The following is a 26,568-nucleotide window of genomic DNA, read 5'->3' on the forward strand; positions in this document are numbered from 1 at the left end:
GCCCCTGTAAGTGTTTGTGAGTTTACGGATGATTTAAACTTTTCTATAAAAGTCATAAATTCTCAAATATTTAATTATAGCAAAATAGCTCATTGGCAGTCATTGTGAAGAATGACATGAAAAACAATTAGATGAAAATATCTTGACTCATATGGGGTTGCAGGGTTCTTTGAAGAGAGAGTTTGAGAAAACACCTTTCTCTACCAGCCTCCAGCCTGTGTTCAGATGGCATCCAATATTAGCACCCCATTTTATTCTTTAGGGGTGATAATGTGAAGCTCAATATCATACAGACACAGATGACATTATTTTGTTTAGATTTCTAAAGGGCACTCCATATAGCACTAGAGATAAAAAGCCATTTTGAAGTGCACCCTCTTGGGATTGCTGAAATCAAACATAGTGAATTGAAAAGTGGTCAGAAGAAAGACACAAAGCATCTTCATTTTGTGTCTGTCCAAACGATTCTCCCATGGCATTTGTTAATTTTTTATATGTGCATTGATGAAATATCCATCATTTGACCCCTCTTTTCTCCATAGTGTCATCTTCATCTACATCAAGCCCAGGAAAGCACTTGCTGCCCAAATCACAGGCAGAGGAGATGCCTGGCTCTTGAAGCCCCAGTTACTGTTTTATAAGCAGCTAGTGACAAGACATAAGGCCACTGGCTCATAAGCTGACAGACTCAGGATAGCGATCCAGTTGTCTCCTGCTAGTTTTGTCTCTGAAGAGGGTGGATGCAGGGTACTTGGCACTCTCCCGCACTCGGATGTGCGTGTTCCCCGAATGACATGTGAACAACTGCATGAGGCTGCCCTACGCCTCTAGTACATGCAGTCTGCTTTTTCAGCCTAAAATGAAGAAGGGTCAAAGCCATCAAAGCATGCTATGAAATTCGAATGAGTTATAAGGAAAAATGAAAAAAAAGAAGTTTGGTTTGAGTCAAGTTTTCCTTGGGATATTGCTCCATAGAATGCTATACCGAGATCAAAGTACAATCTGTTCACTCTCATGTGAATCACGTGTATGTGTGTGTGTGTGTGTGTGTGTGTGTGTGTGTGTGTATGTGTGTATGTGTGCATTTTCAATTTTACTATAAAACAACTGACATAACTTCAAAAAAACCTCTTACACTAATTTCCAACAGAATTTTCAGATAAACACTGTACTATTAGAACATTGAATGAGCCAATTGAGAGAGATTGCAGGTCTCCCTTGCCATAAGGGTCTAAAATAAAGTAAAAGAAAGTGAATTCCAAGAAAGAAAAGGATATGGTTTTGTACATTTATATGCTTCACTTCTTTTTTGTTTTTATTTTTTCTCTCTGACTTTTCTGAGAGATGAGAGGAGTTGGTAGGACAGAGGCCAAAGGTCCCACAAAGTCTGAAAGATTTGTGCTTCGTTCCTCTGTCTTGGTTCTAACGACACTTGTTCAGGTACTGAAGCTTCATATTTATAAATGTTTTTTAAAGGAATGAAAAATGTGTGTATGTGATTTTCTGGTGGGTGTCAATCATACTCAGGTGAAAGAAAGTCAGATAATAAGGATATATGTCCATAAGTATATATGTAATAATTTTATCTATAGATGATATGAATGTATGCAATTCAATTAAGATAAAGATTTTAAACTTGAAACATAGATATTTATTAATTATCTTCTTTAAGGTAACAATGTGATAAATTGATTTTCAAACCAAAAATGAGAGAATTGATGTTTAAAAATATATTGTTACTTAAAGTGCACCATATAAGTTTTAATTGTTTGGGAATGTTACATATGTACACAATGCATTTTGATCACATCTGCCATGCTCATTATTTCTCTCCAGTGCCCCCTGGTCCTCCCAGGATGATTGCCGCTCAACTTTGTGTCCTCTCTGTTTATCTATCCATTCTACTACATTCAATTAATGCTGCTTGTGTGCACAAGACCATTGAGCCATCCTCTGGAACAAGGGCAATCTGCCAGTAGACACTATCAAAGACTAAAATGGCACTACCTCCTCAGGAGCCATCAGCTACCAATAGTTGCTCAGCTAAGTGGATCTTTCCACCTATAACCTTAACAGGTCACTATTTTCCTCTCTTCTTCTTTCCGTTTCTCTCACTTTCTGTCTTCCAATTTTATACAGCAATTATCTGATGATTTGGGACTTTACTTTCTAAAAGGAGCCCGAAACTTTGGATCTATTAACAGTCCATACACTAGTTATTAACTAGCATCAGGAGTAATCTTGGAATTGGCAAGCTCAGAAAACATGAAATTATCATACCACTACCACAGTGGACATGGCTGCTCAGAAGTCATGGCAGATAAAAAAAAACCATTCAAAGGGAATATTTTCCTGGTTGGATATGGGATGTATAACAAATCACTTGCTCCATTCATAATTTCCCCTCTGTCTATGTAGAAATAGCTCGTGCATTAACATGAAGGCTACAGAGAGCATTAACATTAATCTCAAAATTCTCTGGAGGCCAGTATGAATTATTGTGTGCCGGCTCAGTTGAAATACAAAGGTGTCTCAAAGCACGCAGGGTGTGATTTTGCAAACTCTGGCAGGTGGTGTGCAAGGATAAGCCACAGCAGCATAGATCCCACCCTTCACTCCCGTAACTGGCTACAAGCAAGAGTAACTCACAGCCAAGCACCGCAGTGCACATCTTACTTTATGATCCTGTTGCTACCCTTCAGGGACCAGTCACTTGCGCATTCACTTGGGACTTCACCTACACAACAGACGACAGCTTTCTGACATGAGCGACGTATCAGACAGATCAAGTGTGTGTCTGATAAGTGAGCACAGAGTTAGGATGTGAGTGGCCCAGGGCTGGTCCTGACAGTGCAGAAGACACAGAAAGGAACATGTAATTGAGATGCAGTTTTTAAAAAGACAGAGAACAGAGTATCTCCAGTAAGGAATGCAATTGTGTAAGGAGGGGGAAAAAAGGTGTGCAATTTAGCTAGAATGTTTTCTCTTTCTGAGAGTAGCTATAGTCCAAATTTTCCATCTTAATCATAGAATTTGATACTATTATTTATTTTATATGAATAACAAGAACACATTTGACTGTTTGACTGACATGTTTAGACAGCTCGCTTTGTCTAGCTTTGATAAAAACAGTAAGAAATCATTTTGTCTCCTATGGTGTTTTACTTTTACTTTGTTGTTTTAGAAATAAACCAGCCCAGAACATAAGCATGAATCAGCCTTTGGGAATAGATATATCAGTGTGTTTTGTAGTGTGTGTGTGTGTGTGTGTGTGTGTGTGCGCGCGCGCGTATGTGTGTGTATGTGTGTGTGTGTGTGCGCGTGTGTGTGTGTGTGCGTGTGTGTGTGTGTGTGTGTGTGTGTGTGTGTGCACGTGCACCTGTGAGGTTGTGTGTGGAGGCCAACGTCGACATCATGCTCCCTTCCTCTATCACTTCTTTTTTTTAAACTTTACTATCTTTTATTTTTCCCTTTTATTAAACTCTGAATACATTTTCCCCTCCTTGTACTCCTCCCAGTTCCTCCCTACCTCCTTTTTCATCTGTATCAACTCTTTTTCTGTTCCTCATTCGAAAGGAACAGGCTGCTAAGAGAAAACAAGACATAACAAAATAAAAGGTAAGATTGGACAAAACCATCTTATGGATGTTGTATAAGACAAGGCAACAGAAAAGTATGAGAGCCCTAGGAGAAGAAACAAGAATCAGAGACCTACTTGTTCACATAGTCGGGAGTCTCATAAAAGTACTAAGCTGAAATTTATAGTATATTTGCAGAGGGCTTGGTGCAAACCCATGTATGCCCTGTGCTTTCTGCTCCACTCTCTGTGAGTTAGTATGAGCTTCGCTCAGTTCTCAGTTTTTTAAGAGGACCTTGTCCTCCTCGTATACTCTGTCCCCTCTTTCCTCCTTCTCCTGCTCCTCCTCCTTTTTAAAAAATGTTTTTATTTAATTAATTTATTCATATTACATCTCAGTTGTTATCCCTTCCCTTGTATCCTCCCATTCCTCCCTCCCTTCCGCTTCCCCCCTACTCCCCTCCCCTATGTCTGTGACTGAGGGAGACCTCCTTCCCCTGTATATGCTCATAGGGTATCGAGTCTCTTCATTTCTTCTTGATGACCTATTATCCTTCCTCTGAGTGCCACCAGGTGTCCCCATCCAAGGGACATGGTCAAATATGGGGCACCAGAGTTTGTGTGAAAGTCAGATCTCCTTCTCCACTTAACGGTGGAGAATGTCCTGTCCATCGGCTAGTCTGGGTAGGGGCTCGAAGTTTACTGCCTATATTTTCCTTGGCTGGTGCCATAGTTTGAGGAGGACCCCAGGGCCCAGACCCACCTGTAGTTTTCCAGGACCCTCTGGATCCTTCTATTTCCTCATTCTCCCAGGCTTCTCACACCTAAGATCAATAACTCAACTGACACCACATGCTGGCGAGGATGTGGAGAAAGAGGAACACTCCTTCATTGCTGGTGGGAATGCAAACTAGTACAACCACTTTGGAAATCTATCTAGCGCTTTCTCAGAAAAATGGGAAGAGGGCTTCCTCAAGATCCAGCTATTCCACTCCTTGGAATATATCCAGAAGATGCACTACCACACAACAGGGACATATGCTCAACCATGTTCATAGCTGCCTTATTCATAATAGCCAGAACATGGAAACAGCCTAAGTGTCCCTCAGTAGAAGAATGGATAAAGAAACTGTGGTACATTTACACTATGGAATACTACTCAGCTATTAAAAACAAGGAATTTCTGAAATTTGTGGACAAGTGGATTGAACTCCTTTAAAAAACAAAAAACAAACAAACAAACAAAAAAAAAAAAACAAGGTCTTTTCACTGAGCCTGAAGCTTGCTGTTTTGGCTAGTTGCCTCCAAGCTCCTCCAGTGACCATGCCACAGCACTCTAGTGACAGAAGTGCGCTGGCATACTTGGTCGCTCATGTAGGCAATGAGGATCCAGTCTAGGGTCCTTGTGACTGCACAACAAACACTACAGCAAAGGAACCATCTCTTCAGCCTCAAGACACAAGTTTAAAATGAGGGGACATGAGAAAGAAAAATATTGGACTTAGACTTTTCTTCCCATTTTGGGAAAGGTTCTCAAGCAATGTACACAACCTCCTTGGCAGAACTTGACTTAATGTTTAAAATACCTCACAGTAAAACCAACGTTCTTAGATTGTTGTATATTAGATGTTGGGATAGAAACACACAGATCTAAACTTGCATACACGAGGTTTGCACATACACTCTAGAAAATATACATGTGCTATGGATCCCAAAACCCACAGTGTAATGAATCTGAATTTGCACTGAGAAACAAAAACAAAATCATGATTCCATACTCCATTTGTATCTCTACAATTACAGAAAATCTACTAAATGACCAGTTATAACAAAGCAGGCCAATTCAATGAATTATTCATGTTTTTGTTTCTTGTATAACTTATGAAGGATGTGTAGCAGGGGACTGGAGTGGTGGCTTGGTGGTTCAGAACACTTGCTTCAGTATCCAGAACTCACGTAGCTCCTCACAACTGACGGTAACTCCAGGTCCAGGGTAACCAACATCATCTTCTGGCCTCCAAGCACAATCCACACAGATGGACACAAACATGCATGAAGGCAGACACTTATACACATGGAATAAAGCTAAAGTAAATCCTTAACAAAAAGAAAATGGATGTTTTGGAACATGCAAAAAAGAAAAAAGAAAAGAGAGAAGGGAGAAATGGGAGCACTAAGAAAGACAATAAAGGAGAGAGGGCAACAGCAGAATAGTGTGCGCACTGCATATGCCACAGTGAACACTATGACTTGTACAAGTAATATATGTTAACATAAACTTTAAAGGTAGGAGTAGGGCTTTCTTTAGACTAAGGTATCTTAACTTACGCTGTTAGACTGTAAATTTTCTTCCAGAATCCCTTGCCCTGTTGGGTAGTGACTCCAAGTGCTTCCAACATTTCTAAGAATTGTTTGGAAATGCACATTCTAACACTCATCCCATATTTTTCATCTCTGTCTATAGAATGTTCTAAATCAACGAATCATCTTATTGATACAACTGGGGTTTCCTTTCTTAGGAATATCCACACTCACATAGCAGTATGCGGAGGGTGCTCACCTGCAGGCTGCGCACTGCGCATGAGAAGCAAGAAGCTGTCAATGTAGAGAAATAGGACAAATACAAATGAGCAGAATATTCGCCTCCCCACAGCCTGTGTTCTGTGTTCCACGCTCCCAGCCCTGTCTGTGGATTTTGTCTTATTTTCCCTTTTTCTCAGATTACTTTCAGAACTCCAAACCCTTCTCTGTTCCTAGGCTCCCTATGCCTCAAGGCTTGGCTTATGCCTATTTTACATTTCAAACCTCTCAAGATGTTTAGCAGATCAAAAGCACTCACTTGTTCTAAGATCTTAGAAATCAGCTAAAGTTATACACTGCCTTCATGGTTGTGCACTGCCTAAGTTAGTATCAACCTAGCAAACGTTTCTCCATAGCTATGAAGGCCAGAAAAAGGGAAGGATTAAGATCTCAGGGTGACTGCCCTTTCCTTTTTCTTTTTTGAAAAATTTCTACACTCCATTTCATCATCAGAAAAATCTTTTGTTTTGAATCAACGTTCCCCATGGTTACCTAATGCCCTGGTGGTCCCTCATTTCGTAAATGTGTCTTTCAGTGTCAGTGTAACTGACAGTTGTTGGTGCAAATAAAGTTCTCATTCCAAATGTAATGAGAGAATTTATTCTGCACCAAATATGAAAGAAAATTGTGCTAGAATATGAATTCATAGTGGACAAAAACAACATAATACATTGCAGGCGTAATGACACGACTCTTCTCTCAGCCCACTTTTTAGTTATTACTCTTGCTAAAGTAGTTGACAGGTAGCGGTTTTCATCTTCAGATTTTCACAAATGCTTTGCTTTGTTGTTCACCTAGCCCATTCTTCTCAGCCAACACCTTATACACTTCTGCCCACTCTCTTTATTCCATGACTGTTCTCCTTCTCTGACTTCATGATGCACGTGCGCGTTGGCTTATTTCACCTTTGAATCATGAGCTTTTAAAACAACTGAACACAGACACAAGTCAGTGAATTTACTAGATACACTGGTGGAGGCAGCAGGTAGGCAGGTAGGTCAAGGCAAAGTGCTGCAGGCTACAGCTAACATCCGGCATTCTTTCCTTTGGTCTCCTGGAGGCTAGTGATAAAATATAATCCTCATGCTTTGCCTGATAGTAAAAATGATGACAGGCCAGACACAGAGGCTAGTGATAAATGGCTATTATGGTGGTAACAACAAAGTGGTCTCAGTGCAGATCGTGTGTCACTCTGATCAGCTGCAGACATTCTGATCAACTAGCTGCCCGCAGGCTCTTCTACGTGGAGGTGGGGTTTCCTGGGATCTTCACTGGCCACCATGCATACAGATGCTGAGCACTCACCCCTAGATGTACTCCTGTTGGTACTTTTATAGTGTCCAAAGCAGAAGTAATGCAGTGGTGTGGTGGAGCTACATGACCAGAATGATTTAAAATTTTCCCAAATTCTCAAAGCTAGTCTTTAAAGTGACCCATTAATAAAAATGTAAATCACAGCTTGAATACTTACATTGAAGAAAAAAATAATTCTCAAAACTCACAACTTTTCAAATCATTTCACTTTTACTTAACTGTTTTGAGGCTACATTATGTTATAGTAGAGATGTGAGTCATAGATGTGGTACTCTGTGTGTGTTTACAACACACCACTCCTTGGTACCAGGTTAGCCTTTTAAGAGATGCCATGGCAAGGACTTGGAGAAAATGTCAAGAGCTGCAGCGCAAGTCCTCACTTATTGTCTTGTTGTTTTTGGCACTCAGAGAAAGAATAAGCAGGCTACCAAGATGAATCTTGATAGCCTGTGACCATACAGTGAGGGAGGAGGTCCCCCTCAGTCATAGACCTAGGGGAGGGGAATAGGGTGAAAACAGGATGGAGGGAGGAATGGGAGGATACAAGTGATGGGATAACAATTGAATTGTAATATGAATAAATAAAGTAAAATAAATTAAGGGATATGGATAGTCTCTTGGTAGATTTCTTGGCTACTATCCAGGCAAGTCTTTGGAACACTAACAATGTATAAAGCAAGCATGGTGACACACACCTGTAATCTCAGCTCTTGGGGTGTGCAGGCAGGGGGATTAAAAAGTTATGCCATCCTCAGCTATGCAGCCAGTAAGAAGACAGCCTTGAATACATGAAACTTTGTTATTATACAGCTTATTTCTAATATGAATTGATTATGTAGTGATTATATCTTGAAAAATATAAAAATACTGGACCAAGAGCCTTCTAATATTCAAAACACATCTGAATCAGTCTATAAGTCATTCAACAGTAGGAGTGAACTGCCTTCAGTGGAACTGATCTTTCAAGTCTCCTAACTGCCAACGTGGACACTCACGTTTGAACTTCTTTTGGGAAAACAGTAGATAATAATTGACGGTTGTATCCCCGAACTCAACTGAGCTTATCATCACACTGCTTACAGGCCAGACTCTTTATATATTGGGCAAAGTTTTGTCTGTTTAGCCGATTTTAAAACTTCAAATATTAGTGTGAAGAAGACTTTGTTACAAAATTATGGACACAATTTTTTGAGTTTAGCTTATGGTATTGACTTGGTCCCAGCTGGTACTATACTGAGGTGGGGCCTGAATGTTTGAGGTCATTGGCATGTGAGGTTGTAGAGTATGTGATCTTCTCCTCACTCTATATCCCACACTGTATCCCATCCATGAGATGAGCATCACCACCCTACCTCAGACTCAGTCTTAATGTGCTGCCAAAGGTTCAAAGGTTCAGTGGGACAAACAGAACAGTCTCTGTGAATTCACATGTGCATACCTATCACGTGGATTGAGGGGGACATAGTTGCTTTTTTTCCTCCAACCATCTGATGTTATACTCTTTCTGCCTCCACTTCTGCAGGGTTCCCTGAGACCTGAGGGGAGAAATTTTATAAGGAAACCACCTTTAGGGCTGAGCGTTCCAAGGTGTATCATTCTCTGCACAATGTCTAGTTGTGGGTGTCTTTATTGGTTTGCATATGCTGCAGGAAAGAGCTTCTGTGATGATGGCCAACGAGGGGCAGTGATATACAATTATAGAAGAATATCATTGGGATCATTTTATTGCTATAGTTCATTGGTAGAGCAGTAGCCTCTGGTTTTACGCTAGGTCCCAGGGCTGTCTGGTCATCTAGTCTCAGGTTCCTGGTTACTCAAGCAGGGTTGTGTATGAGTTCTATCTTGTAGAGTGGGCCTTAATTTAAATCAGATATTGGTTGGTTACTCCCCCAACCTGTGTGCCACCATTGTGCTACCACATCTTTCAGGAATCACAACATTGTGGGGCAAAGGTTTTGTGTCTGGGTTGGTGTTTATGCTTCTCTTTTGGTAAGAAGCAGAATATTTTTTGGTATCACAGATGACAGAACAAGCAGTGAAGGTTCTATGTGGGCAACAGCACAACTTCTCCATGTTCAATGAGCTCTGTAGGTATTGTCTTCAGCAGGGGGGCCTTGCTTTTAGTTTGTGGATATCATGCTATAATCTTGGCAACATCATGGGTTGTTTAGAGATTCCCATATGACCCTTTGGCCAACAACTCAATTAGATGTAGCCCATTCCTGGTACTGAAAGCTTCATTAGATGGCCAGTGTAGCTGTCTCTCCTGTCATTTGATTATTTCACCTAAATTGTCTTCATATATGTACATTCTTTAGGGAGCTTCTACTGTATTAGATTCCCATACTACCCTCAAATGTCCTTTAATTTTATCTGTCTCTTACCATATTCCTCACATCACCTGCCCCTCTCCTTGCATTCCAGCTCACCCTCTTCCATCCATCCATAACTATCTATTTCATTTATCTTTTTAGGGATATTTCTCTGTCTCCCTAGTCCTTTATTTATAACTAACCTCTGTGGTTCTACAGATTATAACTTGGGTATCATTAACTTAAAAGCTAATATGCACAAAGAAGTGAGTACCCACTGTATTTGTCTTCCTGAGTCTGGAACACTTCATTTGGAACGATTTCCTTCTATTTCTATCAATTTACCTTCAGAATTCATTTTTAATGGCTCAGTAATATTCTATCGTGAAAATAAACTACATTTTCTTTATACATCATTATTTTGAGAGACATCTAAGTTGTGTACTATTTATGGGTATTGTTAACACATCAGCAATGAACATAGTTGAGCAACTATTTTTGGTAGAATGAAGTGTCATTTGGGTATATACCAAAAATGGTATAGCTGGATCATGAGGTAGATCATTTCCCATATTCTCTATGAGCTGCCACATTGATTTCTGTAGTGGCTGTGTAAGTTTGCACATTCAATAACAATAGATGAGTATTATCCTTAGTCCACATCCCTGCCAGCATGAGCTGTCAATGCAATGTTTCCTCATAGGACAAATCAATGGAAACAATACTTTCTCAAGTTTTTATCTTCATTTTAATAGATTCATTTATGGATATTGGTAGATTACATCTTGATGCACACAACACATATAACATAGCACACACACATATAATGCAATGCATGCACATAGACATTCCTAGTATCTCTGTGAGTGTGTGTGAGTTTCTCTCTCTCTCTCTCTCTCTCTCTCTCTCTCTCTCTCTCTCTCTCTCTCTCTGTGTGTGTGTGTGTGTGTGTGTGTGTGTGTGTGTTACCATGGTGGGATGAGTCTGGTCCTGTGCACGCTTTATACTACCTAGACCCATTAAATTTCTTAAGAGAAAGCCAAACATATTTTCTAGGATATTGAGTTTTCTATATAGATTTTAAACTTCAATATTAACACTTAAGTAATATTTAAGCATAAATCTTAATCAGCAGTCTTAAACATACAAATGCTACAAATGATAAGTATTTACAAAAAATGTAAATGAAGCACACTATTCACTGGCCAGGTCTTCAATAAAAACAAGGGTTATTACCAGAAATTGTGTATAATACAAAGTGACCAGTGGTTTTTTTTTTTAAATAGGAATTGTAGGGAAGAGAGCTAATGAAGATAAAGGAAAGTAAAGGTGGAAAAAAGAGCAACCAGAAGCTCACACCGAACTCTGGTACCTTATCCACCTAATGCAGAATATCAATCATGTGGAAGCTTCTGGTGAGTAATATGGGCAGCAGTAAATATTGGTAAGTTGTGTGATGCTTAGAAACAGTATTAACCTTAATTTAATGAACTAAAAATATTGTTAGCATATATTGATCAACTTAATGTAAGAGTGGTCTGATTACAAGATGCTAGGGCCTCAGGACTTGCCTTCTGTACCGTTTTCAGTTCATCTTTCATGTTTTATTTACTCATGCTCAGACCAGCATAGCTTTTATGGAGCACACGCTGCTAGTCTTGATGCTAAGTACTGCTCCTACAGTACCAATAGTTTAAGTTCTGTTGTTTCAATACTTCAGCAGGGCAGGTCCTTCACACTCTGCATTGTACACAGCCTTTAAGCACAGCTCAGCTAAGCAATAAGAGCAAAGGACACACTATCCAGCAGGATTACAGAAAGAATTATTTTTAAAGACTTATACAGGGACATGATTGTATTTTCAAAAGATGCTTTGACATTTCAAGATCATTATACAGCAAATGAAGTCAGATAAGTAGATTTTTTTCAAATTAAGAAATAAATTATGATTGTTTTAAAAAAGAGAATCTCTGGTTAGAACACGAATCTTGAAGAGTTCCCAAAAGTCAATTTATCCCTCTGCTCTCTGAGCGAGTGCCAGACTTGTTCATGGAGAGCTCTATGCGTGAATTGCAGCATGCACTAGGCCAGTTTTAATAGTATTATCATTTTAAAACATGTATTGCTGTTAGAATACCATAATTATAGTTTCTGAGTTCAGCAAATTATATGTTTATGCTATTAAAAACATGTAGTATAGTGTTATTTTTTCATTACATATAGAAAACAAAGGTGAAATACACTTTCTGAATTTAGGAATGCCAAGGAAGAGAAAATGGTGATTTTTGTCTTGAAAAAATAAAGTGATGCAAGTAATTTTTAATAAAATTAGAAATGTATTCTTAGCTCATTTTTGTTGGTTTTTCCACTCACAACATTTTGTGGAAAATCATAGAGCTTATATGTAAGAACTTCTTTGGAATGCTGGTTTCACAACTCATCCCACAGATGTTTGACGTAGTACATGTACAGAATAGTAGTTTAGGTAACACTTGCTTTTCTAACAATAGTCACAACAAAGTCACCAATGTTTAATGGATGCAGCATGAAGACAGTTACTTTTCTTCTTTTCCATAAAGTATGAAATTACTTTATGAAAGTACTCATCGGTAGATAAGAGGTAATTCATAGCCTCCGATCCACCCTATCTTCTGGCGTCAGCAAAGTTGCCACAACCTCAGAGCATTTGGAATGATGAAAATGTAGGAAGCAGGCGTGTGCACCTCTGCATGCAGGCAAGACGTGCATCCTTCCGATCAGATTTCATTGCAAAAGACATCAAGCTGGACACACCGTGACCAGAGCAACTTGAAATTAATCCTTGTTAATAGTTGATATCTGGCAAGAAACTGGTCCCAATGAAAATAAGCTTTTTGATGGAAACCATGTATCCATTGCAAGTAAAAATTAAAAACAAATTTAAGGCTTACTTTCTACTACAAAGTGAGAGTAAGAGAAATGGGATTATCTGAGAAAGCTGAGCAGTGGTTGCTACAAGTGTTTGCAACAAGCCATGCAAGCCATGGTGACAGATGGTAGAGATAATTCACTATGGGTTTAAAAAATCCAAAAAGAATTTAGCATGCATTCAGAACAAATAAATAATAAATTTCTTTGTTGATACATATGTTTAACATATATGAATAACAAACTATGTAGTTTTTTAAAATATCAGATAAATTTATAAAAATGTGTAAAATATGTTACAGAAAAGAATGTGAATACCACACTGATGGGCTTTAATAATATTTGTTCTATCTGTTCATCTGTCCTTATTCCCCAGCACCACAGTACCACCAACTTTTAGACTGTCTCCACACTTTTCTCCTGCCGTAGGTCTTATAGTATTTTCCTACCATAGGTCATGTATTTTGAATATCACCGTTTCTAGTCTTTTCATGTGCCCCTTTTTTCATTTAACAATATGTACTGCTATGTTTTCGTGGCAGTAACATTTTTATGATTTAATAAAATAGCATTTTATAATCTTCTTCACCTCAGTTTATTTATAAATTTGTTTACTGAATTGACTGATTTGAAGTATCAGCTATTGGGATAATGCTAATATAAGCATATATCTTCAGTGTTTATGGGGACCTGTTCTCAATTCATTCACATAAACCCCCCAAAATCTTTACTACAATTGAGAGTAAAAAATGTTTTTAAAAAAATTTGGTAAATAGCTAAATGTCCTCCAAGTACCTATACAATTTGTACCAACCAACAGTAAGTAAGTTTTCTTAGCTCTACATTTTTGTTGACATTTGATGTTGGAATGATTTTATGTTTTAACCATGCTCAGACCTAGGTAGTAGTGTCTCCTTTTAATTTGCATAATTTGTATGTAATGTTGTACTTACCTCTGCATGCAGTATCTGTTCAGGTCTGTGGTTGGTAGACTGAGAATGGCCTCTATAGGGGTACATAGCTGTATTCTTGGTCTTCACTTGGTAGAACTGTTTGGGAAGGATTAGGAGTCATGGCCGTGTTGGAGGAAGTACGTTACCATGCATGGATGTTGAGGTGTTAGAAGTCCACATCACTCCTAGACCTCTCTCTGTCTCTGTCTAGCTGTCTCTCTCACCATCTTATGTTTGTAAAACAGGAGCAAGATCTCAGCAACCTCACCAGCATCAAGCCTGGTGCCTGCTGGCATGTGTCCCACCACGATGTCATGAACTCACGCCCTGAGACTTTAACTTTAAGCACGTCTTCAACTAAATCTCTCTTTTATAAGTTGCCTTGATCATGGTGTCTCTTAGCAACAGTGCAAAAGTAACTAAGATGGGGTCATTTGTTTCCTTTTTGATTAGTGTCCTCTCCTTCTGTTTTTAATTTTAAGAGATTTTTATGCTGAAGGCAACAGGATTTTTATCAGATATGACTTTTGAAAATAGTAATGTCCAAGAAAGAGCCAGATTGATTTCTAAAGTGGTTGTACGAGTTCGCACCCCCACCAGCAATGGAGGAGTGTTCCATGTCCCTACATCTTAGCCGGCACAGCTGTCACTTGAGTTTTTGATCTCAGCCATTTTGACGGAGTGTAAGGTGGAATCTCAGAGTTGTTTTGATTTACTTTTCTCTAATGACCATTCTATGGTTTTGGCTTCTTTGTAAAAAAAATATCAAGGGACCATATTTATGTGGGTTTATTTCTGGGTCTTCGATTCAGTTCCATTGATGCATCTGTCTGTTTCTCTGCCAGCACCATGCAGTTTTATTACTGTTGCTCTACAGTAGAGCCTGAGATGAGGGACGGAGACACCTCCAGATGGTTCATTGTACAGAATTGTCTTAGCTATTCGGGGGTTTTTGTTTTTCCATATGACGTTGGGAATAGTTATTTCAAGGTCTGTAGAGAATTGTGTTGTCATTTTGAAGAGAACTGCATTGAATTTGTAGATTGTTTTAGGAAAGATGGCCATTTTTACTATGTTAACCCTACCAATCCATAAGCATGGGAGATCTTTCCATCTTTTAATGTCTTCTTCAATTTTTTTATTCAGAGACTTGACTACCTCAAGACTAAGCCATGCCATTCCTGGGCATATATCTGAAAAATGCTCCACCATACAAGAACCCGTGTTCAACTATGTTCATAGCAGCCTTATTTTTAATACCCAGCATCTAGAAACAACCTAGATGTCCCTCAACAGAAGAATGGATAAAGAAACTGCAGTACATTTACACTATGGAATAATACTCAACTCTTAAAAACAAGGAAATCTTGAAGTTTTCAGGCAAATGGATGGAACTAGAAAAGATCATCCTGAGAGAGATAATCTAGACCCAGAAAGAGCCACATGGTATATACTCACTCATAAGCGGATATTAGCCACATAATACAGGATCACCACACTACAATATATAAGCCTAAAGAAGCTAAGTAACACATAAGACACTAGTGTGGATGCTTAATTTTCACTCTGAAGGGCAAATGGAACAGATACTGGAAGCATTTGAAGAGAAGGAACAGGACAGGAGCCTATCATAGAGGTCCTCTGAAAGACTCCAACCAGCAGGGGATCAAAGCAGATGCTGAGACTCACAGCCAAATTTTGGGGTGGAGCACAGGGAGTCTTATGGAAGAGTTGGGGGATAGAAGGACCTGGAGGGGACAGGAGCTCCACAAGGAGACCAATAGAGCCAACAAATCTGAGCTTGGGGGTGGGGTGGCCTGCAGAGACTGATGCATGAGCCAAGAATCATGCATGGTGAAAACCTGGAATCCCTGCTCAGAGGTAGTTGATAGGCTGCAGTCTTCTTGTGGGCCCTATAATATGGAAGTAGGGCTACATCTGACATGGACTCTGGCACCCACTCGTTGATCACTTCCTCCTTTTTGGGGTTTGGAGTTTGCCAGGCCACAGAGGAAGAGGATGCAGGCACCCCAGATGAGACTTGATAGGCTTGCATCAGATGATAGGGGAGGAGGTCTCCCCTTTTTGGAGGTCTAGGGGAGATGGGAGGGATGATGAAGGAATAAGGGTGAGACCAGGTGGAGACAAGGCAGGAGCTACAATCAGGGTGTAAAATGAATAAATTAAACATTAAAAAATTAAGAAAAGAAAGTAGTGCCTTTCAATTTGTGGTTTGCCCTCTTTTATTCTTGATAGCAACCCCATGAAGCAGTTATTTTATTTTAATTAATTTTATAAGTTGTAAATTTAGTGTTATATTTTTGAAAACCAAAACTATCATTAATACTAGTAATATTTTCCCTTATGTGATCACTGTAAGTTTAAAAGTCTTAGACTTCTTTTTTAGATAGTCTTACTGCCAGAAGAACAAAGCAACGGAGCAGAATCTGGAAGAATAAGACTCAGAAAGCTGATGGAAGTGATTATGTCAAAGGCAGGGGCTTACTGAAGTAGATCCTGTGTGTGTGGGAGGTGACAGAGTCTATGCCCAGATGGAGGGATGGCCTCCGATGGGATCACAGCTCACAGTGTGCTCATATGTGAACAGCAGGCACACGGAGCATGTGGGTGCAGATGCGGAAAAGTGAATGGATGCGGCCGTGGGAGTCGGTAGAGTTCTATTCTGAAGCCTGGTTTTCTCAGTGAATAAGAAATGGAGAATAAAAATGGGAGAGAAGGACTGGGGATTTAGAGAGAGGAAAAGAAAATCATAAAACGGAGGGTGCAAAACCGAAGGAAATACACAACATGGTTGTCATGAGTCACTCAGGGCCCAAGCTGAGTTTGCTGTTGATGAATTTTAAAGGTCTGTTCTGTCTTCACGGTTGAGTTCATTTCTATAGTGGTGTTAATCGTAGTAATGAGGAGGCAGGTGATCTTGTGTTGTGACTCTCTCAAAAAGTACAGTAAAGTGAGAGCACGAGGTTGAGCATTTATATGAGGAAGTGACCCTATGGCCTAATGTATTATCTGACATTATATTTTCCCAGAGTTTTTTCTGTTGCTTTGATAAGCACCATAAACAGAAAAGGTTGAGGAAAAAATAATTTATTTTGACTTCTACTTAAAGGTAACAGTCCATGACTGAGGAAATTGGGGGCAGGAACTCAAGAAGGGACACACCAAGAAACCATAAGGAAATCTGCTTCCTGGTGTGCTCCCATGCTGGTATTGAGTTTCCATTGGAAACACCATTTCTTTATTCTTGAAAAATTAATTAATTTGTTTATCCACTTTACAGTCCAGTTGTAGCCCTCTCCCTCCTCTCCTCCTGGTCCTACCCTCCCTCCATCTTCACCATATCCCCTCTCCTCTACCACTCAGAGAAGGGGGGGTCCCCCCAACTTACCCATCCCAACATATCAAGTCACACCAGGACTGAAGGCATTCTCTACCACGGTAGCCTGAAAAGGCAGCACCACTAAGGGGATATGACTGAAAATCATACAAGAAAGTCCTTATCAGAGACAGCCCCTGTTCCCCTTACTAGGGGACCCACATGAAGGCTGAGATGCTCATCAGGTACATAGGTATAGGGGGCCTCAGTCCAGTGCACACATGGTCCTTGGTTAGTGTTTCAGTCTCCACCAGCCCCCCTCCCCCTGTGCCCAGGTTAGTTGGCTCTGTTGGACTTCTTGTGAAGCTCCTGCTTCCTCTGGATCCTTCTATACTTCCTCTCACTTTCCCACATACCCAGTGTTTGGCTATGAGTCTCAGCATCTGCTTAGATACTTTGCTAGCTGGGGCCTTTTAGAGGACAGTTGTGCTAGTCTCCCACCTGCAAGGATAGCAGAGTGTCCTGTCAGGTGTTGGCTGTCTTCCATGATGTTGCCGTGCAGTAGCCGGACAGTCCCTCAATCTCTGCTCTTTCTTTATCCCTGTACATCTTATAGGCAGGGTAAATTTTAGATTGAAGTTTTTGTAAGTGGGTTGGTGTTCCCCTCCCTCTACTAGAAGCCCTGTTTGGTTAGAGGGTGGCCTCTTCAGTCTCCATGTCTGCCGCTAGTAGGGGTCTCAGCTAGAGTCACCCCATATCCTTCCAGGAGCCTACCCTGTCATAGGTCTCCATTTTATCTCAAAGATGCCCCAGGCCACGGTTTCTCTTCTCCCTGCAAGCCCTCTGTCCTCCTGCCCCCCACACACTCTCCCCACGTCAGATCCCCACCCTCACTTCCCTCAGCACTCCGTCTCCTATCCAGTTACCTTTATTATACAGCCCAGGCTCATCAGGCTACAGATGTTAACATCTACAATGGGCTGGACCCGCCAACATCAACTCAAAATCAAGAAAACCCACATACCAAATGGATCGAAGCAGTTTCTCAGCTGAGGTTCCCTCTACCCTGGGGCACACTGATAACCAAAATTAGTCATTACATATAACGGCAGCAGTGACAGAAAGCGTATTATTGAGATTGGAGAACCAAATATTTGCAAGATTATTGGAGCTAGACTTCTAATGAAGTGAAATGGAGGTACAGAAAGTAAAAGCTGACTGGGAAAATGCAAGGACTGACACTGATTTTGGCAAAGTCAGGGCGTGGCCATGGAAGAGACTGAGAGAAGGTGGCCACGTTATGGAGATCACTTCAAGTAACTTGCATGCAGGATGCTGGAAGGATCATCTGTATGAACAGTCACCACTACAAATGTAAGTCTGGGCTATTTTGGGATTAGTGGCAATGAGTCAGGAGCTAAAACCATCACAAAACGAGGAGGAGTCTTTAGATGCTGGGTATGTGACACTAACAGTGAGTGGTAGTGCTTGGTAATTCTCTGCTGAGATATGACTCAACGATGTAGATTTTTAGGAAGAAAAGGATGGATCCAGAACCCAAAATGAGAAAGTGAACTCTCTTCCGGAAATCCGATAGTAAAATAGCTATGGGAAAAACAGCTACAACTTCAGAGACCAGTAGGGTAAGTGGAGCTCTTCAGAAAAGCAGCTAGTGGAGGCAGCAGGAGTGAGCAGTTGAGGCACCAAGGTTGGATGGGTTCAGGTGATTAATTATTTTGCAAATGATTGAAATGGATCTTTAGAGGGTCAGAGGTAGTGTTGGAGGTTTCGGATGAGTGAGAGAAGAGAAGAGGAGATGTGTAGTGACCTAATATCTAGTGCAGTGGTTTGAATGAGAATAATCCTCATGGGTTCAGGTATTTGAATGCTGGCACCCCGTTGGTGGCTATGTTTGGGGAGGCTTAGGAGATAGGGTCTTGTTGGAGGTGGTACACCACTGTGGACAGGCTTTGCCTGTGTATAGGTTGAACCAGGTACCAGTTTACCCTGTCTGTTCAATGCTCATGATTGAGATGTGTGTCTCAGTTTCTTATTGCTGCTGCCCACCTGCACCATGATTCCCCACCATAACGGACTCTCATACACCTGGAGCTGTAAGTCCAGACAAACAGTCCTTCTATAAGTGGCTCTTGAACATGTTGCTTTATCACAGCAATAGAAAAGTAATTAACATACCTAGAAATAATTTCTAGAAGGTTAATTTTATTTGCCAGTTGGTGGAGCTGAACCAGTAGATTTTTTAAGCAGACAATTGGAGTAAAAACAAACGATGCAAGTTAATAAGAAACCGATCTTTCCCTGGGTTAAAGCACCCATTTGTCTTCTTCACTCTAAAACTGAAAGCATGCCTTCTGGTCCCCCTCCACCAACAGATAGTTTAATATTCATTCAGAAATATTTATTAAGAGTATATTATAAGACAGGCACTGTAAACATGCTACAGCATATATAAAATTGATATATTACAACAAAGCAATGTCTTAAATTTATATGTAAAATGAACTTAGGAATGCATATTAGATTGAGGAACACAGCGTTTATGTGCGATCCCTCTTGCCTGCCTTCATGGCCCTTTTGTGTCTTCATGATCTGGTCTGCACTACAGGTTCTTCATAGTAACATATGCTGACGGGGACACTGCTTATTATTTTGATTTTAGTTCTTTATATTCAGATTAGGAGCCTCTGACACAGAATACATCATGAAGAAGCATTAGCAAAAGGGTCAAGAATGTTTTGCCTTAGCTATTTCACACAGCTGCACACCAAGTTCATAAAAGTTATCACAAGAGATGAGGACACTGTGTGAAACAATAATCACAGATTTCCCTGAAAGCCTCTCAGCACTGAAAGTGCATTTCAAAATGGAATCAATGTATAAGTCTATAAAAAGCACACCAGAAGGAACATTCAACTTTTAATAAAAAACTAAGCAAGAGACCCCAAATCTAGGTGGGGTGCTATTACAATCTAATGATCACCAAAGGAGGAGGATAATCTTCTACAGGACTGTTCCTGCTGGTAAGTTTCACATAGTCTGGGGGGGGGGGACCTACACCCATTACTTGAGTGTTGCACAAGTCAGACTCAGTGGGTTATAAAACACTAAAGACATGACATTGTGAGGAGTGGGGAGGGTATTCAGGGAGAAGTTGGAGGAAAAAGTGGTGGTGTGGATAGTCTCCAAATGCATTGTATATGTGCATTAAATTCTCAAAATAAACTATAGTATATAAAGTTATGGATTATAATGCAAGAGATGCCATTTCTGACATCTGGAAATGCCTATAAGTGGCATTCCCACTGGCTGCGACAGCATCTTCATACACTCTTGAAAGGACTTTACATTGTTTTCATTTATAGCAACAATTCCAGTTAATTCAGCTCTAAAGTCCTTGTAAAATAATTTGCCAAGTTGGGAGATGTGAAGAAAGAGAGATAAATGTTTCATAATATCTTTTCCCATAGGAACACCCAGTATTTTAGAAATTTCCTTGGATATTAAAAGAAAAATTTATTGTTAAAGAATCTTTAGAATAATAAAATCATCTTTAAATGCCATATCCTGTGTGTCTCGGAGGCTTTTTAAGACCTTATCTAACTGTTTTACCTTATATATCTATAGAATCATATCTATCTGTTGCACATAAGATGTATATTCTTGTAATATAAGTAGACTAGTAATTGTCATGACAATGATTTGATCAACTAACAATTAACTTGTATAACTTAATTATTCTGAACAGCATTCAATAACACTTTCAAGGTATTGGAAGTAAACCTTAAATTATAATTGAATTGGATAGGTAAAATACCTCATATTAGACTAGAAATATATATAATATGTCTGAAAAATAATCTTAAATTTGAATTCTATAACAATATATAAAAATTAAACTTATTTTGCATCAATATACCAAATTGTATATCAATGAATTTCAAATAACTTTATTTGTGAGTAACAATGAAGGCCTTAAATTGAGGATTGGATTCAATAAGAAAAGACAGGTTAACTCTTGGCAACACCCACCCTACCTCAAAGAAGATGATGAGCATCAAAGAACCTCCTTATGGAGATGGTTTCAAATGTGGCAAACAAGCCACTGGACAAAATGTCCTCATTTCTGCCACAGACAGAATTCTGCCTAAAAAAGGGCAAGCTTGGATGCAGCCAGAAATGATGGCAAATTTCTGCCAAGACTGGGAAAGCAAGTCCTCAATAGTTCCTCTCTCACAAATATGTTTGTCAGATATATTGGGCCAGAAGGCTGAAGATGATGCTCCAACATTACAGAGAGTGTTTGGTGACTATTCAGGTAGCAAACTCTCTGTCACCTTCTCAATTGGATAGCTACTAACTTGCACTCTTGGCATATTCAGATAATCAATTTTATTCCTTCTCAAGTCTCTGATGGAGTTGAAGACCAGATAGTTTAGTTTTGCAATTAAGCTTAGTTGTTTGGGGATTAAGATGTTTTCAGGTCTAGATAGATGTTTTAAGTTGATAATGATGAGATATGATAGATATTGACTTATATTCAGAATTTTAGACTCAGCAAGATAGGAAAGATGTTTTCTTCAAGGCTGTCAAATAAACATAGCCAAATCACTATGAATGTAACATTTATATAATTCCTGATTGTTTTGTGGTTCTTACTGCTATATGTAGTTTACTTTATTTATATGTAATAATATAAATGTATATGTTAAAAAAGAAATATAATTAAAACACACACACTGAAACAGAAAAATGTAAAAAGTACTATTTTTCTGACTCATAACTTAATATTTGGAATATGATAATGGCATTAAATTTTAGCTAATCAGTGTAACAGGTATGCATAGTTATTTTTATCATAACACTATGTGTGTGAATACATGTCTGTTGAGAATGCATGTGTGTGAGTGTGTGCATGAATATGGATATGAGTGCATTGGCTTGTAAATGCATGTGTGTGAATGCATGTGTGAGTGCATGTGTGTGAGTACATGTGTGTGAGTACACATGTGTGTTACTGCATGTGTGTGTGAGTGTATGTGTGAGTGCATGTGTGTTTATTGAAAATTTGGAATAATAGAAGTTGTTTCATCACATTATGCTAAATGTCCAAAAAGGTGAAAAAACTATACTAACCAGAAATAGCAATAACATAAAAATCTTTGTATAGAAATATCATATGAAAACATGGACTTTTCAGAATTCCTTAAACCTGAGAAAAATATAGTTATAGATGATTCAAGGATAAAAAAGAAAGGTAACCTATATACTATCAATTATTCATTTTAGTCATTTCAATTTTCTAATATACCTTGTTTATCAAAATAACTACTCTACAGCTATGTTATTGCTATAAAACTAGGCATACCTTGGAAACTCTCTCTCTCTCTCTCTCATGAGCTTTTCCTGGTATGTCCTGAAAGCCTTCCTGCACCTTCCACATTCTATCGTCACTATGACTTGACTCTCCTCCACTAGCTTTCTCTTGTGAGTCCTGCCAGAAACAAGCTCAATAAAGACATTTCCGTATTCCCAAGCCTAGATCTGTGGGCACAAATTCTACACAAGCCAAGACTGAAGCAATTTTGAATTCCACATAGACACACAAGCAAGGAAAGAAGTCCACACGCCCAGCTAATATCATAAACACAGAAACAACATAAGTATCCAAGGCAGTATGTCTCCTCTCCCAAAGTCCTTGAGTCCAGTAGAAAGTTTCTTCAGTGAGAATTATCTAGTTAAATCCAAGGACACATAATTTAAACTAACAGTCATAAATGTCATAAAAATTTCAAATAAGTTCAAGAAGGAAAGAACAAACATCTCAATGAATTTAAAGAGGGTGGCCATAACCAACTAGGTCATGTCCACGGAAAGTCAAATACACAGCAGAACGAAGTATCAAAGAAAATCAGAATTTGAAAACTGAATTCAATACAGAGTTAAAACTATTGAAGAGAAAACAAGGTGAAATAAACAGAACTGAATAATTCAAGAACCCGATTAGAAACTGAGGGAGGAAAGCCTTACAAGTAGAAGATGGAATGTCAGGTCTTGAAGGAAACAGGAATTGGACCAGTCAAGCAAGATAAAAACAAATTAAAACTAAGCAGAAAGGAGCATGCAAGAACTCTGGGACTCCATGAAAAGACAAAACATCACAGTGTAGATGTAGATTAAGAAGAAGAATCCCAAGCTAAAGGCACAAACTACATTTTCAACAAGATGATAGAAGAAAATGTCTCTGAATTAAGGGAAGACATAACCTTAGAGATACAAGATGTACATAAAAGGAGGAGCACAAAAGAAAGCCCCATACCATGTTATGGTTGGGTGATTAAATCTATAGAATAAATAAAGGTTATTGAACACTGAAAGAACCCCCTCCAATACACACAAAGTAACAACCCAGACAGAAAGCCACCGAAGAAAATGCTTAAAAGTTGTGATAAGAACGCTGAATTGAGTCCCAATTCAGCAAGAGAAGCAAGGGAGAATGGGGGAAATAGAAAGATCCAGAGGGTTCTAGAAACCTACAAGAAGAACATTATGACAGGCAGATCTGGGCCCAGGGGTCCTGCTCAAACTACGACACCAGCCAAGGACAACATGTGCAGTAAACATTGACCCCCTACCCAGATCTAGCCAACGACAGAACATTCTCCACAGCCGAGGAGAGAGTGGGGTCTGACTTTCACACGAACTCTGGTGCCCCATATTTGACCATGTCCTCTGGATGGGGAGACCTGGTGGCACTCAGAGGAAGGATAGCAAGCTACAAAGAAGAGACTTGATACCCTATGAGCATATACAGGGGGAAGAGGTCCCCCTCAGTCAGAGTCATAGGGGAGGGGAGTAAGGGGAAAATGAGAGGGAGGGAGGAATGGGAGAATACAAGGGATGAGATAACAATTGAGATGTAATATGAATAAATTAATAAAATATATTATAAAGAAAAAAATCAATGCTGAATTGTAGCTGGCTACAATTGATGGCTTCTAGCAGAAGTGCTGGTGGGGAAGGATTTTGTTTTCCTTAAGGGGCTGGCCACTGGGAGTTTGACCATGGTCCAGTGAGTACATATAGGGGCAACACAAATTGGATTTGTGAGGGTTTTTTTGTGTGTGTACATTTCTTCTTTCTTAATTTTGCACCAGTCGCAGGGGTAGACGGCAGACCAGGGAGGAGTAGGAAGATATACTTTGAACTAAAGAAGAATAAGTATAGCCTTAAAGAAAATCAATACATAGGGTTAGTGAAGGATGTGTAATAAATAAAACTAAAGACTTTTAATAAGCCATAAGACATAGAGAACACATTTACTTAAATTACATATATGAGTATATACACATACCATATACCTATATATGTATATCTATAGAATATAGACATATAATTTAAATGAATTTATGTCACTTGAGGATATACTTCCCTTAGGATCCATAGACAATTTAAAATACTAACCTCAGTGTGAGGCATGGAAGCATCCCTTTAAGATGTTGGTCAAGGGAACTAAAGAGACTTCCAATATAACATACATTACTGGCATTGCCCTTAGTTGTCTCCAAAAACTTGAGTAAGTTAGACCCTAGGTGAGACACTACCACTGAAGACACACAGAGGTGAGATACAGGGAACAGGGGAATGGTGTTATAACTGAACACTATAACCTGAAAGCCTCTCCCTGAGGCCCAGCTCTCACAATATCTGGGGGTGCCATGCCTGCTGACAAGGGAGAGAAGTAACCAATAGTCCTCTTCAAATGTAAAACCTATTAACCACAGTATTGTCCAGTGTGGCAGAATAGTCATAGTAAAGCATTAGTCACACTTATCTTGGGTGTAACAAGTGGCATTATAACTCACCTACGGCCACCTCAATGGGAGGTCAGTCCTTGCTCCTGAAAATCCAGCCAACTCCCTGTGGCTTGTGAGATCTTGTACCTCAGAGGAGAGCATATTACTACCATTTTCCTAGATCAGTATAATACCTCACCACATTAAATATCCTTGTCAGGCCACAGGGGAAGAGGATGAGCTCAGTCCTGATGTGACTTGATGAGCTGGGGAGGCTGAGTAGGGAGGCTCCCCTCTTCTGATGATAAACGAAACTATGCCATCTTGAAAAGAAGAGTGGTCACAAAGACCTACACTTCAGACTGTCCTTTACATCTACACATGTGCCATGACACACATAAGGGTATTCACATGTGTGACCATTTATACACACAAAGACAGTAAAATCATAATGTATATATATATTTATGTATATGTATATAATATATATATAATATTCATTAAAACACAGGAAGGAGGGGTGATCTTTCTCAATTTATGTCATTTCATACTAGCCTGGTCCTCATGGTATTGAAGAAATACGTAGTTCTACACGACTTAGGGAAATAATGATATCTGAGAGTAAGTGAAGTCTGAATCAGTGATAGGTCCATGCTAACCCTGGTTTCCCACAGAAGACCTCCCATTTGGATGTCTGCATCAGCAGTAGAGAAGAGTTTCAGCAACAGTGATTCTCTAATGACTCGCTTTCATCTTTATTAGATTAGCACTTTGAAGATATTAAGAACATTAGCCTGTAGACAGACACCCTGAGCAATAAATAACAGAAAATGTTCCAGGTTCCCTTTTGAATTGTTACTTCCTGGATTCTTTCTATTTTGGATACAATTTGGCAATGGTTCAGATGGATGTGTCATGACTGATTTCATTTCCATCTCATGAGTATTTAAAGAATGCTGGACACCAAGATGTGCAGAAAGGGGAACACTCCTCCATTGCTGGTGGAAGTGCAAACTTGTACAACCACTTTAGAAATAAGTCTGGCACTTTCTCAGAAAATTGGAAATAGTGCTACCTCAAGACCCAGCTATACCACTCCTAGGCATATATGCAAAGGATGTTCCACCATACACCAAGGACATTTGCTCAATTATCTTCATAGCAGCTTTATTCATAATAGCCAGAATCAGGAAACAACCTAAATGTCCCTCAAATGAAGAACGGATAAAGAAATTGTGGCACATTTACACAATGGGATACTGTTCAGCTATTAAAACCAAGGAAATCTTGAAATTTGCAGGCAAATTGATAGAACTAGAAGGGATCATCTTGAGTGAGGTAACCTAGACCCAGAAAGACACACATGGTATATACTCACTTATAAGTGGACATTAGTCACATAATACAGGATCACCACACTACAATATACAGATCTAAAGAAGTTAAATAACAAGGAGGACCCTAGGGAGCATGTCTAATTCTTATTCAGAAGGAATTAACTGAATTAATGACAATAGAGATTTCTCTGCATATCATGCTTGTCTTGGGAATTAGCAATGGCTATTGTATTCTTGAGGTGGAGAATTTTAGGGGGAAAAAAAGAAGTATATTTGAGAGATCCCATCTCAAAAACAATCAAACAAGAACATAAACAAAACATCCAATGACTGCATAATATATACTCATAAAAATAATTGAGGTAGTTGTGGCCTGTTTCTATTAGAACAGCTTCTTAAGAAGCTAGAAAAGAATGTTCAGGTTTTGTAGGTTTCTA

General features: G+C 39.3%; 1 long non-coding RNA gene across 1 annotated transcript in view; it reads left to right on the plus strand.

Moving 5' to 3' along the window:
- The first annotated feature begins 1,272 nt into the window (after window positions 1–1,272).
- Window positions 1,273–26,568, plus strand: part of LOC311596318 — a 34,154-nt gene continuing 8,858 nt past the window's right edge. Inside the window, exons 1-2 of the long non-coding RNA XR_014778798.1 lie at window positions 1,273–1,440; window positions 11,070–11,198. This is a non-coding gene — a long non-coding RNA (uncharacterized lncRNA). The remainder of the gene's footprint in view (window positions 1,441–11,069; window positions 11,199–26,568) is intronic.

This window comes from Acomys minous (genome assembly GCF_964271855.1).
Source record: "Acomys minous genome assembly, chromosome: 4".
NCBI classification, from domain to species: Eukaryota; Metazoa; Chordata; class Mammalia; order Rodentia; family Muridae; genus Acomys; species Acomys minous.